Source organism: Zalophus californianus, chromosome 8 (genome assembly GCF_009762305.2).
Source record: "Zalophus californianus isolate mZalCal1 chromosome 8, mZalCal1.pri.v2, whole genome shotgun sequence".
NCBI classification, from domain to species: Eukaryota; Metazoa; Chordata; class Mammalia; order Carnivora; family Otariidae; genus Zalophus; species Zalophus californianus.
The window spans coordinates 129880022-129893866 of NC_045602.1; positions in this window are offsets into that span (position 1 = coordinate 129880022).

Sequence of the window (13845 nt, forward strand, 5' to 3'; positions counted from 1 at the left end):
GGGAAGGGGACAGGTTCACATGGTGGAGAGAACTTGACAGCGCCAAACGCTGCAGAGAAGTCCCGGAAGAGAAGGATCGAGACGATTCCATTTGATTCAGTCTGAGAAGGGCGCTGGTAGCCTTGGTCTAAGGGGCTGTAGGGCAGCAGCTGAGGAGAGAGCAGAAGAGGAAACAAGGGCACTGAGGCTGTAGGGCAGCAGCTGAGGAGAGAGCAGAAGAGGAAACAAGAACAAGACAGTCAAACATCCTAGACCCTTGGCTGGGAGGGGTGCAGGAGAGCCAGGCCGGTGGCTGGAGGTGGCAGTGGGGTCAATGGTTTTTCTGTTTTTGTTTCTGGTTTGACAGGGGACAGCTCGCATGTGTGTAGCAGACTGCTGGAAGCCAGAAGAGAGAGCGTGAAGATAATGGGGAGGGGTTGAGCCCAAGGGAGGGGGGTGGAAGGGGGGGTGAGGCAGCCCTCCGGGAGGAAGGACCCAAGTGGGCGCAAGGAAGCCGGAGTTGGGTGGGGGTGGGGGGGCTGTGGCAGGGGGGCAGAGGGGGAATCCTTGGGCAGGGCCTGTGTGCAGCAAACACAGGGGCCCCCGGGCTCCAGGGGGGGCAGGTGTGGGCAGGACCTCGTCATGGCAGCCCCAAGAGCCCCATAAAGGGGTCATCCCAGGGCTTCACATCTCAGAGCGGCGGGGTCTGGTTTGAGCTTTGGAACCAATGTCGGGCAGCTGAATGAATGGGTGGAGGCGCCATGAGGACCAGTCAGGAGGCAAATGTGCAGGCCCAGCAGCCTATCAGGAGCAGGCCTCACAACCATCTGCTTTGTGGAGATGCTGGTGGAAATGTCCCTCATAACACAAGACGCATAATATTCTGAGAGGTGCTATGTTTCAAGAATAAAAAGCACAAGGTCTAGGGGATGAGCCAGGCTTGGACCCCAAATCACTTCCAACAAGCTGTGTGACTTCCAGCTGGTGACTAGACCTCTCTGGGCGTGTTACTCATTGCTGTATAAGAAACTGCCTCAAAACTGAGCAGCGTAGGGCCCCCTGGGTGGCTCAGTTGGTTAAGCGACTGCCTTGGGCTCAGGTCATGATCCCCGGGTCCTGGGATGGAGCCCCGCATCGGGCTCCCTGCTCGGCGGGAAAACTGCTTCTCCCTCTCCCTCAGCCCTCCCCACACACCCCACCCCATGCTCTCTCTCTCTCTCTCTCTCCCCCCAAATAAATAAATAAAATCTTTTAAAAAAAAACAAACTTAGCAGCTGCAAACACCATGTTTATCATCTTATAGTTTCTGAGAGTTGGGAATCCAGGAGCAGCTTAGCTGGGTCCCCAGCTCCGGGTTTGTCATGGGGCTGTGATCAAGGTGTCCGCCAGGGCCCGAGTCCTCTCCAAGTCCCGCGAGGCATAATCAGCTGCTGTTGGCAGGGTCAGTTCTTCATGGGGCTGTTGACGGAGGGCCTCCGTTTCTCACTATGAGGTTCCAGGTGGGGTTTGTCCAAAGCAGGCAGGGGGATAGTTGAGTCTGGACTCCAGGGGCGGGATCCAGGCAGGTGTATAAATTTGAGAGTCCTATGCACATAAGTAGTATTTAAAACCTTGGTCACCAAGGAAGTGAGTGCAGATAGAAAACGGGGTTATTCTCATGTTGGGGAGATGAGGAGGAACCAGCAACAGAGGGAAGGAGTATGGGGGGCCCAGTGAGAGCCCCATAAAGGAAACGGCAAGACAGGAGTGCTCCGCTGGCCGGGGAGGTTGGCCGATCCGGGGGATGGTGCTGGGCGGGAGGCCACTGGGTTTAACGGTGACCTGGGAGCCACTGGTAACTTGGACCAGGTGGTGTCAAAGCTGATGGGATGAGCTTAAGAGAGACTGGCGGGGGAGAAAGTGGATCTGCACGGGCGTTTCAAGGAGTTCTGCTGTGAAGGAAAACGGAGGTAAGGCAAGAGCTGAACGGGGTTGTAAAGCCAACCATTATTTTTAAAGGAGGAGAAATGATTGCATGTTTGTGTTCTGATCAGAATCATCTAGGGTGAAGGGAAGGAAACATGGGACCGAGGAAGGCACGAGAGTGCTGGGTGATGCCCTGGGAAGGCGGGAGGGAGCGGAGGCCTGGCCGAAGACAGCCCGGAGCAGGGAGCAGGACAGTTCCTGGGAGTGTCGCGCCGAGCCGAGCACGGGCCTCACACCAGCTCCTTCCGGCTGCTCCCATCCCCCCCGCCATGAAATTGGGCCATCGGGAGAGAGGGAGGGTGGGGGGGGGGCGCTGGGGGTTGAAGAGGGGAGAGGGTGTGAAGGGCTCCTCCAGCAGAGCTGAGAGCTGCGGGCAAGGAACAAGGGACTTGGGGGTCCCGGCCCTGATAGAGACCTGTGTGTCCCTGGCGGTCACGCATGGACAGTGCGTTTGAGCTTTGCTGTAGCACGTTCGTGGGTACAGGCACAGAGGGAACAGCGAGGGATTTAACCAGTGTGGGCAAGGTAGATTGAAGCTGGGAAAGGCAGGAGGAAGCAGGTCAAGGGAAAGGCAACAAGGGAAAGGTGGGATGTAGGATTATTAGAGTCGGGTGCCGGAGAGGGAGGAGCGGGGGGGCTTGAAATTGATTGGAGGGCGGAGCTACAGTGACTAGTCTCAAGGTCAGGGTGACCATTCCGCTCTGCCTGCCCTCCCAGGACCTTGTTAGAAATGCAGATTCTCTGGCCCACCCCAGACCTGATGTCTCAGACTCTCTGGGGATGGGACCAATGATCTGTGTTTGAACAAGGTCCTAGGGTTTTCTGATACACACGAAGATCTGAGGACCACAGCTCTAGGGTATGATGGCTGAAGGAGGGGACAAATCACAGGACAAGAAGAATTTAAGAAACTGAGAAGTCGGGATGAGGACGTTGCCAGAAATTAAGCCAAGAGTAGAAGCTGAAGAAAGTGCTCTGACCCAGGAGCTAAAGTCACCAGGAAATGAGGACAGTGGCTGGGGCAGGGTAAGGAAGGCGCCTACATGCCGAGCCCAGTGATGGAAGGGCTGTGGGGAGCACAGTGGGCAGGAAACAGTCCCCCCAACATCCCACCTCGCCATCCCCCTCTCGCAGCACTTGGGGAGGGCACCGTGCACGCTGCAGGTGTGAGTACTACTCTCAGGCTGGCGAGAGTTGCTTGCATTTTCCAGGTGAGCCCAGTTTAATCACAAGGGTCCTTAAAGAGGGAGGGCAGGGTGGGGGGATGTGATCGCCGGCTTTGAAGGAGCGATGGAGCGGGCCCCAGGCCAGGAGGCGATTCTCCCCTCGAGCCTCCAGAAAGGACGAGGCTCCGTGGACACCTTGGTTTTAGCCCAGAGAGACCATTGGGGTTTCTGACTCCGGAACCTTAAGTTAATGAATTTGTGTTGCGTCAAGCCACTCGGTTTGTGATCACCTGTCGCGGGTCTCCGAGGGGAGGGGGGGGGGGGCCTCGGCCGAGTGGCGTCTTCAGTTAGAGCAAAAACATCAGGCACGCGGGCGCCGCAAGGCCGAGGATGTGGGGATTTTGTTTGGGGCTGGCCGTGAGATGCAGAGGGCGAAGGGAACTGGGGGGCAAAACATGGGGTGTGCAGAGCCTCGTGGGGGCCAGCGAGTGGGAGACAGACAGGGGCTGGCTTGCCTCCGACGTGAACAGGGATGCAGGACAAAAAATGATCCGTGCTGAGGATGAGGCCGTGGGCGGTGGGAGACCGGGAAAGGGCGGGGGGGCGGGGCTGGGACCCGTTTTCACAACGTTCAGAGGGGGCCTGGAGCCACTCAGGGCAGTGTTCGTCCCTGTCCGGGCTCTAGGGGGTCGGCTTGAGAAGGACTTTCTGCAAGGCCTGTGCCCAGAGGGAGCCCTGGTGCCTCTGCACCTGTCGGGGGATGGATGAGGTGTGAGACCAGGCGCACGCAGGTGCCTCTGGGGAGGACCAGGTAGAGAGGATCCACAGCCACGCGTGCTTGCACAATCTAAGGCAGCCAGCAGGACGCTCGGATGGCGCCTCGCCTGCTTCAGACACTCCCGTTACTCACTTTGTCGACCAGACTCCCTGGAGAAGTCGTGTTCCACGTCTGGCTTGTAAATGGCAGCCGGCCAGCCGCCCTGTCTTCCTGTCCCCAAGGAGCTGATGCGCCACGGCAGCAAGCACTTTACAGGCAGGAAGACCACTGGTGGCTGCAGGAGCCGGAAGGCCGACAGCCTGGCAGGCTCCGGGAATTCTCCGGGATTCTCGGCAATAATGGTCTTTATTGGCTTCTGCAGCGAGGAGAACTGGCTGTTTCCAGAAGACAGGCCGTAATACACTGATGTGTAATTAGAAGTGAACAAACTGAGCCGTGTGGGACAGAAGAAAGATCTCTCTTAAGTCAGATGTTTGGCTTTTAAAAATGTATTAAATAGTAGGAGACAATTTTGCATGCATTCCAGACAAGTCCGATATTCTCAATGTCACTTGCAACTTAGACATGTTTATTCATTCACGCCATTCCAGAAGGCCTACTGTATGCAGGGTCTAGGTGTGTGGCATTGAACAAAGACAAACCCCATCCTTGTGCTCATGGAATTGACAGGTGTAAGAGATAGACCGTAAGCAAACAAGGAAATGGTTTTCCAAACAGAAGCATGCATGGGTTGTGACAGGTGTATGTGTCAATCCCACATTACCCGGTGGTCAGGGAAGTCCTCTGAGGATGGGATGTTTGATCAGAGACGGGAAGAATGAGGGAGAGCCAGGTCCATGAACCTCTGGGGTCAGAGCATTTGAGATCCTGGGAGAGCAGAGAAGGAGGCTGGAGAAAATTTTTGTCTAGACAAGGATCAGAAGAGAGACCGAAGCTTTAGCCAGAGGCGAGTCTGGAGAAGCTGTTGGCAGGGAAGATCACTGGAAGTCTTGCCTGCAATCTGGATCGTTCTAAATGCACAGGGAAGAGCTTGGTCCTGTGACCAGCAGGACAGAAGGGCTCTTGCAGTGTCTCAGATCCAAGTGGTCAAGCTGCCTGCTCCAGGTTTGAAATTAAAATAAAGAAGTGATGTCAACAAAATGGCAAATAGGAGGTTTTTACCCCCCTCCCACAGAGCATTGATTCCCACCTCCCAGCTTCACCAAAGTGTAACTGACAAAATTGTAACCTAAAGTTACAGAGTATATACATTGTAAAAGGATTCCCCCTTCTAGTTAATTACACATCCATCGTTCACATATTGACCCTTTCCTGTGTGTGAGGACATTTAGGTTGTCCTCTCTCAACAGATTGCAGTTCCACAACAGTGTTATCCACCATCATCACCGCGTTTTACATTAGATCCTCAGAACATACTCCTCTTACAGCTTAAAGTCTGTGCCTTTTTACCAACCTCTCCCTATTTTCCCCAGCCTTTGGTAACCACTTTTCTACTCTGAGCTGGACTTTTTTTTTTTTCCCTCTTAGAGTCCACATAGCAGTGAAACCATGTAGTAGTTGTCTTTCCATGTCTGGCTGACTTCGCTTAACATGATGCTGTCCAGGTCCATGTTGCTGCAAACAGCAGGATATCTTTTCTTCTCGCGGCTGAATGATATTCCACTATGTGTATATACCCCCTCTTCTTTCTTTGTCCATTCATCCACTGACAGAGGCTTAGGTGGTTTCTATATCTTAGCTACTAGGAAATTTGCTGCAGTGAACATGGGAGTATAGGTCTCTCATTTCCTTTGGCTCTATACCCAGAAGGGGGATAGCTGGATCATCTGGTAGTGCTCTTTAAGTTTTCGAGGAAACTCCATACTGTTTTCCACAGCAGCTGCACCAATTTACATCCCCACCAACACGGCATCAAGTTTCCCTTTGCTTCCCCCCCCCCCCCCACCGGGGCTTCTCTCTTGTCTTTTTGATAACTGCCATCCTACCAGGTACGAAGTGAGCTTTCGTTGTGGTTATGATTTGCATTTCCCTGATGACGAGTGATGCTGAGCACCTTTTCATGTACCTGTTGGCATGTGTTCTTTGGGGAAATGTCTTATTTCATTACTCTGCCCATTTTTTAAATTCGATCATTTGGTGGTTTTGTTATTGAGTTAAGAGTTCTTCGTGTATCTTGAATATTAACCCCTTACTAGATTTGCAAATATTTTCTCCCATTCTGTAAGTTGCCTTTTCATTCTCTTGATGGTTTCCTTTGCTGTGTGGGAGCTCCTTTAGTTCGATGTAGTCCCATCTGCTTTTTCTTTTTCTTTTTCTTTTTTTTCCTTTGCATTTGTTCCCTGTGCTTTTGGTGTCAAATTCAAAAAAATCCTCACCAAGACTAATGTCAAGGAGCTTACTGCCTATATTTTCTTCTAGGAGTTCCATGGTTTCGGGTCTTATGTTAGGTCTCCAATCCATTTTTGAATAGATTTTGTGTGTGTGTAAAATACGGGTCCAGTTTCATTCTTTTCCGTGTGGCTGTCCAGTTTTTCCAGCAGTGTTTATTGGAGGGACTATCCTTTCCCTGTTGTCTGTTCTTGGCTCCTTTGTTGTAAATTAGGCAGCCATATACGCATGGCTTTTTTTCTGGACTCTCTCTGTTCTCTTTCGTTGATCTGTATGTCTGTTTATATGCCAGTACCACACTGTTTTGATTACTATAACTTTGTGATGTAATTTAAAATCAGAAAATGTGCTGCCTACAGCTTTGTTCATCTTAAGATTGTTGTGGTTATCTGGGGTCTTTTGTGGCTCCATACAAATCTTAGGATTCTTTTTTATTTCTGTGAAAACTACCATTGGAATTTTGATAGGGTTTAAATCTGTGGATTGCTTTAGGTAGAATGGACTTGGGATATCGTTCTGTTTATTTGTGTCCTCCTCAAATTCTTCCATCAGTAACTTCTAGTTTTCAGTACACAGATCTTTCACCTCTTCGGTTAAATTCATTCCTAGGTATTTTTTAGGATGAATTTCTCTTTCAGACAGTGTATAGAAATGCTGACTTTTCTATAATTTTTGTATCCTGTAACTTCACTGAATTTGTTCTAATGGTTTTTTGGTGGCATCTTTAAGATTTTCTATATATTGTATGTTATCTGCAAACAGAAACATTACATCTGACAAATACGAAGGATCAGCATCTGTCTTCGGCTCAGGTCATGATCCCAGGGTCCTGGGATCGAGCCCCACATCGGGCTCCCTGCTCAGCAGGAAGTCTGCTTCTCCCTCTCCCACTCCCCCTGCTTGTGTTCCTTCTGTCACTGTGTCTCTCTCTCAAATAAATAAAAATCTTAAAAAAAAAAAAGAAATACAAAGGATCACAAGGGACTACTGTAAACAAATATACAACAATATATTGTATAATCTAGAAGAAATGGACAAATTTCTAGAAACCTACCACCTGCCAGGACTAAATCATGAAGAAAAAGGAAATCTGAAAAGACCAATTATTGATTCAGTCTCCTTGCTGGTAATCAAAAAACCTCCCAACAAAGAAAAACCCAGTACTAGATGGCATTACTGGTGAATTCTTTCAAACATTTAAAGAACTAATCCAGTCCTTCTCAAGGTCTTCCAAAAAATGGGAGTATTTCCAAACTCATTTTATGAGGCCCGCAATACCCTGCTACAAAAGCCAGACCGAGGACACTGCAAGAAAAGGCAACTATGGGCTAACATCTCTGATGGACAGAGATGCAAAAAATCCTCAACAAAATACTAGCAAACCAAATTCAACAGCACTTCCAAAGAATTCTACACCATCATCAAATGGGATTTATCCCTGGGATGCAAGGATATTTCAGTATACACAAATCAGTAAGTATGATATACCCCTTTGACAAAATGAAGGATAAAAATTAGATAATCCATCTCCATAGATGCACAAAAATTTGACAAAATTCATCCTAATGATACAAATTCTCAGCAAATTAGGTACAGAGGAATGTACCTCGCATTCAACTTGTTAAAGGCTGTATGTGACAAGCCTACAGCTAACCTCATACTCAACAACGAAAAGCTGAAGGCTTTTCCGCTTAAATTAGGAACAAGACAGGGATGCCCAATCTTACCTTCTACTCACAGTACTAGAATTCCTTGCCAGAGCTATTAAGCAAGAAAAAAGATATAAAAGGCATCCAAATTAGAAAGGAAGAAGTAAAATTGTCAGTTTGCAGATGACATGCTCTTCTGTTTAGAAAGCTCTAAAGACGCCACCAAAAATAAAAAAACAAAACTGCAAGAATAAATGAATTCAGCTGAGTTGCAGGATACAAAATTAACAAAAATCAGTTACGTTTCTATACACGAACAATGAACTATCCAAAAAAGAAACTAAGAAAATGATCCTATTTACAATAACATCAAAAAGAATAAAATACTTAGGAATAAATTTAACCAGGGAAGGTAAAGATCTGGACACTGGAAACGATTAAACATTGAGCAACACTGAAGAAGATCCAAATAAATGGAAAGATACCCCACGCACATGAATTAGAAGAATTGTTAAATTTTCCATACTATGTAAAGCGATCTACAGATCCAAAGTAAGCCCTAAGTGTCCATCAGTGGACAAATGGATATGGGAAATGTGGCATATACATACAATGGAGTATGATTCAGCCGTAGAAAGGACATCCTGCCATTTGAGACAGTGTGGATGAAACTGGAGGACCTAATGCTAAGCAAAGTAAGACAAAGACAAATACTGCAAGAGCCCACTTATATGTGGAATCTAAAAAAGTCAAACTCGTAGTAACATGGTAGAATGGTGATTATCAGCGCTGGGGGCTGGGGAAAATAGGGAGATGTTAGAGGGTATAGACTTTCAGTTACGAGATCAGTAAGTTCTAAAATCTAATGTATGTCATTGTACCGAGAGTTAATAATTACATTTGAAGCTTACTAAGAGAGTACATCTCAAGTGTCCTCCCCCCACACACACACAAAGGTAACTATGAGGTGATGTGTGTGTTAAATAGCTTGACTTTTGACAGTCATTTCACAGTGTTTGCATATACCAAGATACCATGTTGTCTACCTTAAATACATAGAATTCTTATTTGTCAACCATACCCCAAGACAGTTGGAAAAAACTGAAATGTAAAGAGAATCCCTTAGCAGGCTTGAAGTGAGGGTGTGACACCTGAATTTTCTCTAAGCTGAGTCTGGCTGTTGTGTGGTCCCTGAGGGCAGGAGTGGGCCAGGGCAGTGAGGGGCCAGGCAGAAGACAATGGTGGTCCCGTGGGCATGAAGCCAAGAGGTAATTGCAGAGATAGACCCACCAGGATTTGCTGATGTGTGAGCCTTGGGGACAGTGAGGGTTTCAGGGTCACTCCTGGGGTTTTGACTGCAGAATGCTTAGGTGGTTGTCACAAACTGATGGGGAAGATGGGGTGTACTTGGAAGGCCTAGGTGTGGGGAGAGAGGAGACTGGGAATTGAGAAGAGCGGGGGCACATTGAGCTAGAAATGGCTCCTGGCTATCAAAGTCGCATGGGAGTCTGGGGAGTCTATAGGTGAGGGTAAACGCCGGTGCCAAGGTTGTCCTGTGAATCTCTTCCTCAAGAGCCGTCCTGATGGCATCAACTGCAGAGGACTCTTGATCAGATCACAGCTACCCTCTGACATTTTGAGGACCAGCAGCAATGGTCATGAGGGTGTTTACTGGGAAGTTCCAGCAGGAGCTCATGGAAGGCCACCATCTCCTAGCCCCTAGAGAATGGCTGGGATCAGATTGTCATTGTACTTCATGTCTGAAGTTCATTGTACTCTGTGTGCAGAGTTTCAGGGTTTGAAATTTCTAGTGAACCAAGAAATCCTGGGCTAGGGCAAAGGTTTCCAGGTCTTTGGTGATAACTCCGCACTGGGCCATTTTCCAAGCTCGACTTCTGAATTTTACCGGGGGGTGGGGGGTGGGTGGGTGGGCAGGGAGGAGGTGAAGGAAGAGACTGTTTAGAAGTTTGGAGTGGGTAGCCCCTTTTGGAGAAAGTTTGGTCCAACCTTGTTCAGCAAACGTGCCTCCTATAGAGCTCATTCAGCTACCCAGGCTCCTCAAACAAAAATGACTTTGCTTTCATTTCTTTTTTTCTTTTAAAAATTTTTAAACCTTTAATTCCAGTATAGTTAACATACAGTGTTTATATTCGTTTCAGGTATATAATGTAGGGATCCAGCACCTCCATACATTCCTCAGTGCTCATCCTGAGGAGTGTCCTCCTTAATCCCCATCACCTGTTTCCCCTACAGCCCACCCACCTCCCCTCTGGCAACCCAGTTGGTTCTCCATAGTTAAGAATCTGTTTTTTGGTTTGTCCCTTCTGTTTGTCTTGTTTTTTTCTTCCACATAGGAGTAAAATTATATGGTATTTGTCTTTCTCTGATTGGCTTATTCACTTAGCAGTATAGTCTCCAGATTTATCCATGTTGTTGCAAATGGCAAGATTTCATTATTTTTTATGGCTGAGTAATATTCCATTGTGTGTATATAGACCACATTTTCTTTATCCGTTCATCTGTGGATGGACACTTGGGCTGCTTCCATAATTTGGCTATTGTAGATAATGCTACAATAAATATAGGGGTTCAAATATCTTTTTGAATAAGCGTTTTCGGGTTCTTTGGGTAAAAACCCAGTAATGTGATTATTGGATTATAGGGTAGTTCTATTTTTTAATGTTTTGAGGAAGCTCCATACTGTTTTCTGGAGTGACTGTCCCAGTTTGCCTTACCACCAACAGGACACGAGGGTTCCTATTTCTCCACATCCATGCCAACCCTTGTTGTTTTCTGTCTTTTTTTTTTATTTTAGCCATTCTGACAGGTGTGGAGGTGATCGCATTGTGGTTTTGATTGGCATTTTCCTGATGATTTATTAGTGATGTTGAGCATCTTTTCATGTGTCCTTTGGCCATCTGTATGTCTTTGGAGAAATGGCCGTTCATGTCTTCTGCCCATTTTTAATTGGATTATTTGGGTTTTTTGGTGTGGAGTTGTAGAAGTTCTTTATGTATTTTGGACACTAACCCTTTATTGGATATGTCCTTTGCAAATACCTCCTCCCATTCAGTATCTTTGATAGTCTTTTAGTTTTATTGATAGTTCCCTTTGCTGTACGAAAGCTTTTTATTTTGATGGAGTCCCAATAGTTTATTTTTGCTTTTGTTTGACCTGCCTCAGGAGACCTATCTAGAAAAACATTCCTATAGTCAATGTCAGAGAAATTACTGTGCTCTCTTCTAGGTTTTTATGGTTTCAGATCTCACATTTAGGTCCTTGATCCCCTTTTGAGTTTATTTTTGTGTGTGGTGTGAGAAAGTGGTCCGGTTTCTGTCTTTTGCATGTAGCTGTCCAGTTTTCCCAGCACCATACGTTGAAGAGCCTGTCTTTCCCCCATGGCATATTTGTGCCTCCTTTGTCAAAGATTGACCATATAATCATGGGTATATTTCTGGGCTCTCTATTCTGTTTCATTGATCTATGTGTCTCTTTTTATGTCAGTACCATACTTTTGATTTTGATTTTGTTTTGATTACTACAGCTTTGTAATGTATCTTGAAATCTAGGATTATGATACCTACTTTTGTTCTTTTTCAAGATTGCTTTGGCTCTTTGGGGTCTTTTGTGGTTCCATACGAATTTGAGGATTACTTGTTCTAGTTCTGTGAAAAATGCTGTTGGTATTTTGATAGGGATTTCATTAAATCTGTAGATTGGTTTGGGTAGTATGGACATTTTAACAATATTGGTTCTTCCAATCTGTGAGCACGGGATATCTTTCCATTTGTGTCCTCTTCAATTTCTTTCATCAGTGTTTTATACCTGAAGAGTACAAGTATTTCACCTCCTTGGTTAAGTTTATTCCTATTTATTTTATTATTTTTGATGCAATTGTAACTGGGATTGTTCTCCCAATTTCTCTTTTTGCTACTTCATTATTAGTGTATAGCAATGCAGTGGATTTATGTATATTGGTTTTGTATCCTGCAACCTTACTGAATTCATTTATCAATTCTAGTAGTTTTTTGGGTAGTCTTTAGGGTTTTCTCTCTATATATTATCATGTCATCTTCAAATACTGAAAGTTTTGCTTCTTCTTTATGAGTTTGGGTGTCTTTTATTTCTTTCTGTTGTCTGATTGCTGTGGCTAGGACTTCCAATATTATGTTGAATAAAAGTGGTGAGAATGGACATCTTTGTCTTGTTTCTGACCTTAGAGGAAAAACTGTTTTTTCACCATTGAGTATGATGTTCACTGTGGGTTTTTCATATAAGGGCTTTATTATGTTGAGATGTGTTCCCTCTAAACCTACTTTGTTGAGGGTTTTTATCATGAATGGATGTTGTACTTTGTCAAATGCTTTCTCGGCATCTAATGAAGTGATCATATGGTTTTTTATCCCTTCTCTTGTTGATGTGATGTGCCACATTGATTTGCGAATATTGAACCACCCTTGCATCCCAAGAGGAAATACCACTTGATTGTGGTGAATGATTTTTTTAAAGGTATTGTTGGGTTTGGTTTGCCAGTATTTTGTTGAGGATTTTTGCATCTATGTTCATCAGAGATATTGACCTATAGTTCTGTTCTTCTGTAGTGTCTATCTGGTTTTGGTATCAGGGTGATGCTGGTCTCAGAATGAATTTAGAAACTTTCCTTTCTTTTCTATTTTTTTGGGAATAGTTTGATGAGAATAGGTACTAACTCTTTTTTAAATTTTGGTAGAATTCACCTGTGAAACCATCTGGTCCTGGAATTTTGTTTGTTGGGAGTTTGTTGTTGTTTTTGTTTAATTTAGTTTTTTGGGGGTTTGTTAGAGCGCATGTGAGAGCAAGAGCAGGGAGGGGCAAAGGTAGAGGGAGAGAGAGAATCTTAAGCAGGTTCCACGCCCAACACGGAGCCCAACTCAAGTCTCAATCTCATGACCCTGAGATCATGACCTGAGCCAAAATGAAGAGTCAGATACTTAACCAACTGAGCTACCCAGTGCCCCCTGTTGGGAATTTTTTGAATACTGATTCAGTTTCATTGCTGGTAATTAGTCTGTTCATATTTTCTATTTCTTGCTTTAGTTTTGGGAGGTTGTGTATTTCTAGGAAGTTATCCATTTCTTCTAGGTTGTCTAATTTGTGGGCATATAATTTTTCATAATTTTCTCATAATCCTTTGCATATATGTGGTGCTGGTTGTTCTTTCTCCTCTTTCATGTATGCTTTTGTTTGAGTCCTCTCTCTCTTTTTAAAATGAGTCTGGCTAAAGTTTCTCTTTTGTTGATCTTTTCAAAGAATAAGTTCCTGGTTTCATTGATCTTTTCTATTGTTGTTGTTTAGTTTCTATTTCATTTATTTGTGCTCTAATCTTTATTATTCTTTTTCTACTGGTTTTGGGTTTTGTTTATATTTTCTAGCTCCTTTAGGTGTAAGGCTAGGTTGAGATTTTTCTTGCTTATTTAGGTAGGCTTGTATTGCTATAAACTTCCCTCTTTTGAACAGCTTTTGCTGCATTCCAAAGATATTGGCCCATTGTGTTTTCATTTTTATTTGTCTCCATGTATTCTTTGATTTCCTCCTTGATTTCTTCATTGACCCATTCATTGTTTAGTAGCATATTACTTGACCTCCATGTATTTGTGCCTTTTCCCCAGATTTTTTTTTCTTGTGGCTGATTTCTAGTTTCATAGCATTGTGGTGAAAAAAGATGCTTGGTATGACTCTGACCTTTTTGAATTTGTTGAGACTTGTTTTGTGGCCTAATATGTTATCTATTCTGAAAGATGTTCCATGTGCACTTGAAAAGAATGTGTATTCTTCTGGTTTAGGATGGAATATTCTGAATATATCTGTTAGATCCATCTGTCCAATGTATCATTCAAAACCACGATTTCCTTATTGATTTTCTGTTTCAATGATCTAGCCA